Source organism: Mus pahari, chromosome 15 (assembly GCF_900095145.1).
Source record: "Mus pahari chromosome 15, PAHARI_EIJ_v1.1, whole genome shotgun sequence".
Classification (NCBI taxonomy): domain Eukaryota; kingdom Metazoa; phylum Chordata; class Mammalia; order Rodentia; family Muridae; genus Mus; species Mus pahari.
The window spans coordinates 55,328,118-55,341,090 of NC_034604.1; the positions used below are offsets into that span (position 1 = coordinate 55,328,118).

The following is a 12,973-nucleotide window of genomic DNA, read 5'->3' on the forward strand; positions in this document are numbered from 1 at the left end:
AGTACCCAAGGAGTTGAAGGGGGCTGCAACCCTGTAGGTGGAACAACAATATGAACTAACCAGTACCCCCTGAGCTTGTGTCTCTAGCTGCATATATAGCAGAAGATGGCCTAATCGGCCATCACTGGGAAGAGAGGCCCCTTGGTCTTGCAAACTTTATATAACCCAGCACCAGGGAAGGCCTGGGCCAAGTAGTGGGAGTGGGTGGGTAGGGGAGCAGGGGCGGGGGGGGGGGGATAGGGAACTTTCGGGATAGCATTTGAAATATAAATAAAGAAAATAATAATAAAAAAAATTTTTAAAAAAAGAGAGAGAGAGAGAGAGAACGTCTAACGGAGTGCCTGGAACATAAGCTCTCAACTGGATTTTAATATCATTTTGTTGTTGTTGTTGTTGTTGTTGTTAAACTGGAAAGCTAGTGTGATAGTTTGTATATGCTTGCCCCCAGGGAATGGCACTATTAGAAGGTATGGTCCTGTTGGAGGAGGTGTGACCTTGGAATAGGTGTGTCACTGTGGGTGTGGACTGTAAGACCCTCATCCTAGTCAGGATTCTGCTAGCAGCCTTTAGATGAAGATGTAGAACTCTCAGCTCCTCCTGCACCATGCCTGCCTGGATGCTGCCATGTTCCCACCTTGATAGTAATGGACTGCCGGGCATGGTGGCGCACGCCTTTAATCCCAGCACTTGGGAGGCAGAGGCAGGTGGGTTTCTTTTGGAGACCAGGCTGAGATACACCAGGCCTTGGACAGCTCTCACCTAGTAGCCATATAGTTCTTTGTTGAGAGCCGAGTTGCCCCCTCTTTCCCAAGGCTGCTCAATACCCTCCCTGCCAAGACTGCTCTATCTCCCTCCTCCCAAGGCTACTGTCCTAAGCTGACACCTGGGAGGTTCCGGGAGGATCCTGGACTCTGAGATTAGCTGCCAGGTGTTCCTGTGTTCCGGAGCAGTGATGCCAAGACTCTGAGAAAATCACAAGAAGTTTCAAACCTGCAATTAGCATCCCCCCATTTGTCCTTCGATCTGTTTCTTGTGATCGTTTCTCAACCCCTCCCCATTCCCCCTCACAGTGTTTATAACCAAACATTCAAACCGGCAATAAATGAAGCCTTGACAACTCTTTGCTTGGCTTCCCTCTTCTTTCCCGCTCACTTCACCTCAGGTTCGTGATCCCCCTTGACCCACGGAATAACTTGTCCCACAGGCCGGGAGATTTCTGAGTTCGAGGCCAGCCTGGTCTACAGAGTAAGTTCCAGGACAGCCAGGGCTACACAGAGAAACCCTGTCTCGAAAAACAAAAAACAAAAAACAAAAAACAAACAAACAAACAAAAATGGACTGCACCTCTGAACCTGTAAGCCAGCCCCAATAGCATGTTGTCCTTTATAAGAGTTGCCTTGGTCATGGTGTCTGTTCACAGCAATAAAACCCTGACTAAGACAGCTAGTATTGTCATTGACCAGGTGGATGGAAAGTTCTCTCTGAATACTTGCTGACTGATTTTGTTGCAACCAACCAAATTCAAGTAAAGGGAGACATAGAATAGTTCATCATGACTGAAGTGCTAATTGTCATCATTGACAATAAGAACTATGAGCCATCACCTGAAATTGCTGCTATTGCCTCAAAAATAGAACTGAGAGATTGGGAGGGAGAGTGGGTCCTGAGGATGTAACTCAATCCAGACATAATGGAGACTGATTCCGTTCCGGTTTTATTTTCACAAGAGCTAATACATTTTTCTCCTCTACCTCCACCTTGGCTTATGGTGCTCTGAATTGGATTTCTGCCACTTGATTAAGACAGATGGTTTTTTAGTCCTTGGAAGGAAACAGGTCACTGTGAGTCAGCACAGGCTAATTTAAAAAAAAAAAAAAAAGCAGGTCACTCCAGACTATCCTCATTCTCTGGCAGTCAACTGCATCAGTAGCTCAAAGGAATGCTGTATATAGCCTTTGTAACCCAGCAATCTGGCCCAGCAAGGCCTTGTGATTCTCTCAGGACATCCTTACGAACAAAAGAAAGATGTGGTTATGGAGGCTGGGGGAAAGGGCATTGAGAGGCCATCATGTGCACTAAAATTGGTAAAAATTGCCAGGCAAGATGCACCCACAGGGACAACGGTGTCATTACTGTTTGTGAATAACCATCTGATTTCAGAGCGCATTTGAGGCCTGTCGCGTAGGAACTAATGTCTGGCACTGTTATCCTGGTCAAAAGCCAGTGCACTCGGCTAGGAAGGTCATAAGCTGTAGTGGGGAACCTACACAAAGCATTTGGGGTTGGGGGGGGGGGTTGTTGTTGTTGTTGTTGTTTTGTTTGTTTGGGTTTTTTTGGGTTTTTTTGTTCTTTTTTTTTTTTTGGTTTTTCAAGACAGGGTTTCTCTGTATAGCTCTGGCTGTCCTGGAACTCACTTTGTAGACCAGGCTGGCCTTGAACTCAAGAAATCCACCTGCCTCTGCCTCCCGAGTGCTGTGATTAAAGGCGTGCGCCACCACCCGGCGCATTTGTTTTGTTAAACGGACACCTTGTCAAACTGTCTCCTAAATATTTATGTTCATGTCCATGCATTAATGTTGCTCCCCAAACTCAGCAAGAGAAGTTTCTACAGCGGGTCAAAGTGGTCAGCTGAGGCTAAGTGACGGCTGAGCCCTAAAATGGGTCATCTATATCACACTGCGCTTTATCTCCTCTACTGGGATCAGGAAACATGGCAGGGGAAGGGGTGGAAAGAGTGTAAGAGCTGGAGGAGGGGGAGGAGCTCTGTAAGATGTTTCTTCTGAACCTGATATGCCTGTTGCATTCACAGACCCACAGCAGCTGTGGATTCCCAGCTTAAGATTAAGATGGTCAACATTCCATCGTGGGTGGGGGAGGGGCTCATAAGGCCCCGCCTTCCGCCAAAGAATTATTGGCAGTTGTTGCTTAGGGAGGGGTGGGGTTTTTTTTCCTCCCAGGGTATGGCTACTGGGTGGTTGCACATGCTCCAGTGGATGTTTCCACACCCATACACATGCAGACAGAACTAATTGAATATCATAGAATATGAAAAAGTAGGGATCGAATATCATTGAAATATGAAAAAATAGGGAGACATGAAAGTAGGGAAGGAATGTGGGGGTCTAAAGAGAGTGGAAGGGGGAGTTAGGTGTGTATATGATCAAGATACATTGTATACATGTGTGAAATTGTGAAAGAGATTTTTAAAATCTGTTTGTTTGTTTGTTTGTTTTTCAAGACAGGCTCTCACTGTGTAGTGCTGGATGTCCTGGAGTTCTCTCTGTAGTCCAGGCTGGCCTCTCAAATTCAGAGATTCACCTATCTGCCTCTGCCTACTGAATGCTGGGATTAAAGACATGTGCCACCACCTGAGTTCTGTTCATTTACCAATATCCACTAATCGCTCCAGTGTTTCCTATCTGAAAGACCCCCTAAGTTCACACTCTTACCTTCTTCCTGAAAGAGTATGACAGATTCCTGACTGGAATCACGGCAGCAGCATGCCATGATCTTTAAAACATGAAAACTTGGACTCATCTTTGAGAGACATCTTTCATAGGGGCTGAAGAGACGGATAAGTGGTTAAGAACACTGGCTGCTCTTCCAGAGGACTCAGGTTCGATTCCCAGCAACCACAGGGCAGCTCACAACTCCAGTCCCAGGGGATCAATAATCTCTTCTTTACTCCTTGGGTACTAGGCACACATACAGGCAAAAATTCATACAAATAAAACTAAATACATAAAATTTTTTAAAATAGATACATCTTGGGATTGGAGAGATGGCTCAGCAGTTAAGAGTACTAACTGCTCTTCCAGAGGACCTGAGTTCAATTCCCAGCAACCACATGGTGGCTCACAACCATCTGTAATGAGATCTGGCACCCTCTTCTGGTATGGTATACAGGCATATATGCAGGCAGAGCACTGTGTACATAATAAATAAATAAATCTTTTTTAAAAAAAAAAAAAGTTACCAAAGTCACTTTCCTGTAGGGGGAAAAAAAAAAAAAGACTCCTTCGAGTTAAGAAGAAAGTGATACAGAAGTGAAAAAGAGCAAAGATACCGCTCTCTCTCCCCCCCCCTTCTCTTCTCTTCTCTTCTCTTCTCTTCTCTTCTCTTCTCTTCTCTTCTCTTCTCTTCGTAAACACATAGTCAGACAGGTGGTATGTGTCTTAACCCAAACTAAACAACAGCTATTTACCCTTAGCCAGACTTCCCTGGCTCTACCTGGAAGGTTGAAAGGGGTAGAGAAAGGAGCCCATACAGACTTTTTTTAAAAAGCAGGTCTTTTTATAGAGCCGTGGGTCTGCCCAGTCTGTCTTCACAACTGCAAGTCCACAGATTTAAAGTTCTTCAGCTTGTCAATAAACAAGCACCAGGCTGTGGACCGTCAAGCTTGGTAAATGCCATGCTGCTTCGGTGACAACGCTCGGACACACCCCCTCCCCATAGTTAAATAAAAAGCCATTGATTTGAGCTGGAGCAGAATCAACCGAGGCACTGTTTGCCGCAGTCATCTGCTGATCTGAGAGAGAGGCGAGCCAGCTGTTGGCGAATCCTGTGCCCTGGCAGAAATTCAACGAGGCCGTGAGGCTGGGCAAGAACGGTGCCGCCAGGTCCCAGTTCATGTCCTCTGCCCTCTCCTTTAAAAACGTGCCGTAAGGTTCTGGCTCCACTAGAAAGAGGCGAGTGACACCAAGGGACTACCTTTGTTAGAGTAGCTGGTACTTTCCACTTTTAGTTTTAGCCCCTCAGTGAACTGAGGGGCTGGAGAGAGGGCTCAGAGATTACGAATGCTCCGCTGCTCTTCCGGAGGGCCTGAGTTCAGTTCTCCCTCGCCAATGTCACTCAGCTCCCAACCACGTGTAACTCCAGCTCCGTGGGAATTGGGAAACATCTGACCTCAGGGAGTCCTTGCACTCACAAGCACATACCTATAAACAGGCACACTCGTACACACAATCAAAATAAATACAAGTACCTTAAAAACAGTGAATGAAAAAAAATATATTTTAAAGAAGTGGGAGGAAGAGGGCTGAGAAAGTAATTTAAAAAAAAAGTGAATGAAGTACTTCGCTGTACCCTTATTGAAGGTATGTCACTGTATCATTGACTTTATTATACTTTCATGTGTACACTTTCGTCTTTGGGGTGGTGTATGTGTGTGGAGACCAGAGATCCCCAAGGATGTCTTCCTCAGCTTCTCTCCACCTTACTCACTTAATTTTTTTTTTTTAATTTGGTAATCTCTCAGTGAGCCTGCAGCTCACCTATATGGTTTAAGGTGGTTGGCCAGCAAGCCTCGGGGATCCCTTTATCTCTGCTTTCTCTGCTTGCCCCACTCCATGGACTGGAGTTACAGACTCCCCGGCAATAACGGCCTTTTTAAGTGGGTGTTGAGGACCCAATTTCTTGTCCTCACTTCTGCAAGGCTTTGCCCGTTTCGCGACCTCTCCAGTCCCACTCACATACACACTTTTTAAAGTTTTCATTTTAGGTCACTTTGGACACAGCCTAATTCCTTCCAAGTCGTTCCTAACTGGCACAGCAGTGTTTGATCGGATTATCGGCATCTGCCCTTCTGTTGAGCATCTACTGCGTGCCAGGTACCAAGCTTTACACTCAAAACAAACTGGAGGGCAATGTACTGGACCTGGAAAAGGGCAAATTGGGCTTCCCAGATCGTCAGGAGGCTGCCTACTTCGCTGCTGGCTGGCTGGCGCTCCACCCACCCCTTCACTCCCCTCCCAAGGAACAAACTGTTCTCACTGTTCTCAGAGATTCTGAGATTCTGCCTGGGTGGGCAGTGAACAGCTCTTTTGCTGGACCACTGACCTCCTGAGGACCAAGAACCAGCACCTGCGCTAGGGGTGCGCGTCTCCACTACCAACTTGCCAGCACGCAGAAGCCACAGTTCTGCTTCGTGGACCCAGTTCTGATAGCACTTTTCTACCGGGCCAATTCTCCCTTCAATCCGTCTTGAATTTCTGATCCTATCTTCCCAGGCCTTGCCGGTCTGCTCAGTTTCTTCGCCAGGACTCTTTACTGTCCTTTGAATCTTTCCTTTGTTTTAATGAATGGTTTCTTACTAAAGCCGCCTCACATCCGAACCAGGCAAAGAGATAATAAACAGAACAGTTACCATTTGCTCTATCTAGCCCAACTTACTTTCCAGGACCTTTCTCCCACCCAGAAAGGGGATCGGGGAGCCACCTGAATCTGGTGGCTCGAGCGCCTAAGAGGCTGGAGACCCAGCACCGTGGGGCCTGGGATCCGGCCACACCCTGCCTCTCTGCCTGCCCCCACCAACAACAACCTCGCGCACCTCATCTGTCCAGCAGCTGTTTCCCCGCAGCCCTCCTGGCGGCATCCTGTCGCCGGGCTGGACTCACCGCGCACGCGCCGGATGCCCTCCGGTGTCACTCGCACCCGCTGGGCTCCGGCTGCCGGGCTCTGGGAAGCGCCACCGTCTGCTGTGCACGCGCAGAGCGCGCCCCCGCCTTTGTCAGTTGCCACTCTAAGGCCAGGTTGTTTTCCGCGCGCGCTCCCTGCGTCATCCAGCCGCCGAGGGCGTTCCCAGACCGCGCCTCCGCTGGTCCCGGGCCGGGCAGCACCTCACCTGCCAACTCACCTGCCGGACTTCACCCCAATACCAGGGCGACAGGTCCGCTCGTGGGCCCTCCTGCTGGCAATGGGTTTCTTCTGTGCTGCGAGCAGAAAGACTGAACTGGAGGGCTGTGTCTTAACTTACTTTCTATTGCTGCGATTAACACATGACCAGAAGCAATTTAGGGAGAGGACCTCGGTGGATGTCAGAATCACAGCCTATTCTCAAAGGAAGTGAAAACAGAAACTCATGCCGGGCAGGAAGCTGGAGGCAGGAACTGAGGCAGGGACCATACAGGAATGCTGTTTANTGGCTTTCTCCCCCGCGGATTTGTTTGTTCAGCCTGCTTTTCTACAAACCAAGGGCTTCAGGTGTGTCACCGTCCACAGTGGGCTGGGCCCTTCCACGGTGATCATCAATTAAAATGCCCTCCACAGACTTGCCTAGAAGCCAATCTGATACAGGCATTTTCTCAATAGATCCTAGCTTGTGTCAAGTCGACCAAAACCTAACCAGCTGAGACTTAAACCTGTGGAGCACAGGTTATTCCGTGAGGTGGAGGGGGATCACGAACCTGAGGTGAAATGAGGGGGGGAAGGGGGGGAAGAAGAGGGAAGCCCTGCAAAGGTGTCAAGGCTTCGTTTATTTATTGTCGGCTTGAACATTTGGTTATAAACACTGGGAGGGGGAGTAGGGAGGGGTTGAGAAAAGATCACAAGAAACAGAGCGAAGGACAAATGGGGGGATGCTGACTGCAGACTTGAAACTTCTTGTGATTTTTCTCAGAGTCTTGGCATCACTGCTCTGGAACACCAGGCAGCTTAATCTCAGAGTCCCGGAACCTCCCAGGTGTCAGCTTAGGACAGTAGCCTTGGGAGGAGGGAGATAGAGCTGTCTTGGCAGGGAACAACCCTGGGAAGGAGGGGGCAACTTGGCTCTCAACAAAGAACTATATGGCTCTCAGATGCAGGCTGTGAAAGGCCTGGTTTTTCTCAGCCTGGTCTCCAACAGAGCACTACCGGTTCTTGCTCCAAGGCTGTGCACATGCAATCTTAGACAAAGCTGCCAGTAGTTTCTTCTAGGACATGAAAATGCTGGTGTTTTATTTCGTATTATTACAGTACCTCTGGGTACTGAAGACTCAGAAGTTAATTCCACAGGTAGGGTCTCGGTTAGCCATAGCCTCCCGTCTTGGACACTGAACTCACAGTTGGAAGAGCAAAACACGATGAAGCCCAGTGTTTCTTATCAAAGTAATCTAAGCTTGTAGATACGGCCCTTCCCAGCTCTACCCTGGAATTTATCTAAAGACAGGATCTCACTATGTAGCAATGGCTGACCTGGAACTCACTACATAGACTAGGCTGGTGTCAGACACAGAAATCTACCTGCCTTTTCCCTCCCAACTGTTGGGATTTGAAGTGTGCACACTGCCCCTGGTCCAGATTTTTGTTTTTTAATAATAATTTCTTGACCTTAAAAAGAAATAATCATCACCTTGCCCCTAGTGACAGTGACCCAGAGATAAAAAGGATTCCCCTTTACTTCTTTCTTCAGTAGTAATCAATCTTTAAAATTTACCTACTTAAAAAATGCATTTGTCCCACGGAGTGGTAGCACGTGCCTCTAATCCCAGCACTCTTGAGAGGTAGAGGCAGGCAGATCTCTGCAAGTTCTAGGTCAGCCTGGGCTGCACAGTGAATTTCTGTCTCAAAACAAACAAAAATACATTTGTCTCATTTAAAATTCAAAAGTGTATTCTTGTGATTATTTCTCATGGATCTTTGGATTTCTTCAGTACCTGACATTCTGCCAAAGACACTGTTAGCACTGAATTAGTGTTTGTTAAGTGGGTGGATAAGAGAGTACAAATTAAGAATTGTGAAATGGCTCAGCAGTTAAGAGCACTGACTGCTCTTCCGGTGTGTCTGAAGAGAGCAATGGTATACTCGTGTACATAAAATAAATAAATAAATCTTTAAAAAAAAAATTGTGAAAGTGAGAGGGGGGAGAGAGAGAGGAAGAGAGGGTGCTGATTTGAAATGGGATAGCAGATATTTTGAGAATCAAAAGACAGCTACCCTTTTCTCTGCCATTTCTCCTTTTTCCTGAGGCATACAAGAAAGACTTAAGGGGAACTCAGAGAAAACTCCCAAACCAGTTATGAAATCAACCGTGGTATTCTTTAGAGACACGTACTATAAGCTGCAAGATGGAACTCCCTGGGGTTAAATGTGTCTAGACATGACGGACTAACAAGACTGCTAGGGTCTTCAGCAGTAACAAAAACTGGTACTGGTTAACTGAAGCACAGAGTGCATTGAAAGATCCTTGGGGGGGAGGGGGGCTCACTGAATCAACAGAGATATAGAAACATGGCTCAGCAGTTAAAAGTGCACGCTCCTCTTCCAAAGGACCCGAGTTTAATTTCTAGCACCCACAATGGGCAGCTTACAACATTCTGTAACTCCAGCTCCAGGTGGATCTGCTGCCTTCCTCTGGCCTCCACATGTATCTGCACACGCATGGCACACAGGCATACAGGCAGGTGTGTGTGTGTGTGTGTGTGTGTGGTGTGTGATAAATCTTAAATAAAACCCTAATAAATCTTAAATAAAAGGGACAAAAGGAAAGGGTCAAGAACCAAGCTAGAAACGTGGGCAGTCACCCACGGAGGCTAGATGCGTGGTTTTTCACCCTGTGGGTGGCAACCCCTTTGGGGGTCATGCAGATATCCCGTATGTCAGATATTTGCATTATGATTCATAACTACCAAAATTACAGTTATGAAGTAGCAATGACATAGTTTTATGGTTGGAGGTCACCACAACATGAGGAACTGTATTGAAGGGTTGTAGCATTAGGTAGGTTGAGAACCACTGGGCTAGATGATCAGATCCATGAAGAAACCACACCCCGGGAAGGATGCTTCTGCTTTAACACTGGCAGTGGGCTATCCCATCAGCAAGCTCTGGATTTGGTGATGAACACTCTCGTAGCTGACCCAGCTGTCATCCTGAGACCAAGTGTTGACTGACATCTTCACTGTAATTCACTACAGTTGACTAAATGCTTTTATGAATTGGCTGTCTCTCTTTGCGTCTATCTATCATCTATCTGTCTATCTATCTATCTATCTATATCTATATCTGTATGTCTCTCTCTTTCTCATCATAGTCTAAGATGAACAGTGTATTACTTTTTTGTTGCTGTGACAAAATAGCTTAGGATAAGAAATTTTATTTGTTCATGGTCTCATAGGTTTAAGTCAGTGACTGTCCAGGGGCATTGTCCTTAGGTCTGTGGCAAGGCAGAAGTGTCATGGAGGAAGTTCATGGTAAAGAAAAGCTTCTCACCTCCAAGAACTCAGGAGGGAGAGGAAAAGGAAAGAGCAGAGATTCACCCCTCCAACTAGCCCCGACCTCCTGACACCCCACTCTCCTATGAACTCATCATTGGATTGATCCATAAAGGAGGTCAGTGTTCTTGGGGCTCCATTTGCCCCCTAATAAACACAAAAGTGTTGGTTTCGTATTGTCTTAGTTACTTACTAACTGGTACGATTAAAAGATCCCAACAGAAGCAGCTTACAGGAGAAAGGGTTTGTTTAGGCTTACTGTTTCAGAGAGGTACAATCCATGGTGGTAGAAAAGACATGGCAGCAGGCAGGGAAGGTGAGGTGGCAGAGCAGAAAGATGATTGGTTAAAAAAATACGCCTGCACTCAGTAACCAAAGTATGAGCAGGAAGCGGGGCCAGGCTATAAAGCCTCAAGGTTTCCAGTAACTCTCTAGTGTTTGCCGACAAGGCCTCACCTCCTAAAGGTTCCATAGCCTTCCCAAACAGCATCACCAGGAGGATGTGTGTGTGTGTGTGTGTGTGTGTGTGTGTGTGTGTGTGTGTGTCTGTGTCTGTGTCTGTGTCTGTGTGTCTGTCTGTCTGTGTCCCCAAACATGAACACTTATAGTGGGGGACCATTTCACATCAAATCACTGCACATGCTGTGATCCTGCAGATACTCATTTCCAGGCAGTACCTTTACAGTGTTCCGCAGAGTCCACCCACAAACCAGGCCCAGTCTTCCCTTTCTCGATAATCATATACAAAATCACATATACATAGGCATATGCTTGGGGGTGGAAGAGGCTGTAGCAGGAAAAGGATCCATTGCCATTTGGGCCACGTCTTCATATAACTCATCCATGCCTTCAGGATATACTTGAGCCTGGGCATGGATATAGCACATCCATTTAAAGATGGATTTGCTTCTGTGCTTTTTGCTGGAGGTCTCGGAAGTCCCTTCAGCTTCTTTATATCGGGGCCACACCTTGTAGGGTGCCAGTCACACGGAGGTGGGTCTTCCCTGTCACTTATTCATCTTTAGAAATACTCTCACAGATATACCTAGAGGTGTGTCTCCTAGGTGATTGGGGATACTGTCAAATTATCAAGCCCAAGCATCACATTAGTGAGAATGTTTCTAAGGAGAAAACATGTTCTCAGTGACCTTCAAGAAGTAAAAAGAACGTATTCATCAGGGTTCTCTAGATGGTGACAGCCAATCTATGTATAGACACAAGAAAGACAAAGCTGGGGAGGGAGGAAGGGAGGATGAAAGATTAATTTCAACAGTTTGGTTTACGCAACTGTGGAGATTCTGTGAGAATGAAGTCTTCCGTGTATGCCAGTAGGCTCAGGGCTTGGGGAAGTGTTAAAACTTGTAGTCCAAGCTGTCTCCTGATACAAGTGTTTCCAGGTTGGTAGAGGTCAGTCTTTGTTCTTTTGGGGACTTTGTCTGTGCTGAAACTTCTTTTCAGAGACCAGGCTGGCCTTGGACCGGTAGAGATCAGCCTCCTTCTGCCTCTAGAGTGACTTTCAATGGTGTGCCCCAAAGCCTGACATCTCCTTGAGCAGGACTTCTCAAGCCTTTTCCATTTGTGACCCTTTTGTCCTAAACTCCCAGATATACAGATTTCCCAGCCCGCAGGACAAGTTATTCCGTGGGTCAAGGGGGATCACGAACCTGAGGTGAAATGGGAGGGAAAGAAGAGGGAAGCCAAGCAAAGAGTTGTCAAGGCTTTGTTTATTGCCGGCTTGAATGTTTGGTTATAAACACTGTGAGGGGGAATGGGGAGGGGTTGAGAAAACAATCACAAGAAACAGAGAGAAGGACAATGGGGGGGATGCTGACTGCAGACTTGAAACTTCTTATGATTTTTCTCAGAGTCTTGGCATCACTGCTCCGGAATACCAGGCAGCTAATCTCAGAGTCCCGGATCCTCCCAGGTGTCAGCTTAGAACAGTAGCCTGGGAAGGAGGGAGATAGAACAGTCTTGGCAGGGAGGGTATTGAGCAGCCCTGGGAAGGAGGTGGCAACTCGGCTCTCAACAAAGAACTATATGGCTCTCAGATGCAGGCTGTAAAAGGCCTGGTTTTTCTCAGCCTGGTCTCCAACATACAGATATATAAAATAGTGTTATAAAACTGAACACATGTTAATGAACAAATCATAAAGAAATTTACTTTAAGGGCTGGTGAGGTGGCTCAGCAGGTAAGAGCACCCGACTGCTCTTCCAAAGGTACAGAGTTCAAATCCCAGCAACCACATGGTGGCTCACAACCATCCTTAACAAGATCTGACTCCCTCTTCTGGAATGTCTGAAGACAGNTTTAAAAAAAAAAAAGAAATTTACTTTAAAACAATTCTTTGGTATACATTTTATTCTAAAGACAGGAAGGGAGGGAGGGTCTATTCTGACTTCTGGTTTCAGGAGGTACACACTGTCATGGGAAGGAAGGCACAGCAGCAGGAACAGGAGGCTAGATGGTCACACCATAACCACAGTCAAAAGTTAGACGGTGTAAATTTTAATAATTTAAACCTCATATCCTTCACTCTTGACAAAAGTGCATTTTTATGGTGATAAGTTTGATATTCTTATTTATTTTACATAAAGAATTCAATTTGAGGGGCTAGAGAGATGGCTGCAAAGATTAAGAGCACTGGCTGCTCTTCCAGAGGATCCCAGTCTATTCCTGGTACCCACATAGTAGCTCACAATCATCTGTAATAGTTCCAGGGCACCTGATGTCCTCTTTCGGACTACTCAGGCACCAGGCATGCACGTGATCCACAGACATACATGTAGGCAAAATACTCCCACACATCAAATATAGTGAGTAAGTCTTCTTACAATTTTTATTTTTATTTTATTTATGTATTTATTTATTATATTTATATGGGTACACATAGCTGTTTTCAGACATACCAGAAGAGGGCATCGGATCCTATTACAGATGGTTGTGAACCACCATGTGGTTGTTGGGAACTGAACTCAGAACCTCTGTAAGAGCAGTCTGTGCT

General features: G+C 46.4%; 1 protein-coding gene across 2 annotated transcripts in view; it reads right to left on the minus strand.

Annotated features, from left to right (window-relative positions):
• Positions 1-6,471, minus strand: part of Arhgef37 (Rho guanine nucleotide exchange factor 37) — a 48,095-nt gene extending 41,624 nt beyond the window's left edge. The window contains exon 1 of one of the 2 annotated variants that reach the window (XM_029547252.1): positions 6,396-6,471. The gene's annotated coding sequence lies outside the window, so the exon portion shown is untranslated. Of the gene's footprint in view, positions 1-6,328 lie in introns of both variants that reach the window. The other variant, XM_021214981.2, reaches the window with a different exon arrangement.
• Positions 6,472-12,973: the final 6,502 nt, after the last annotated feature.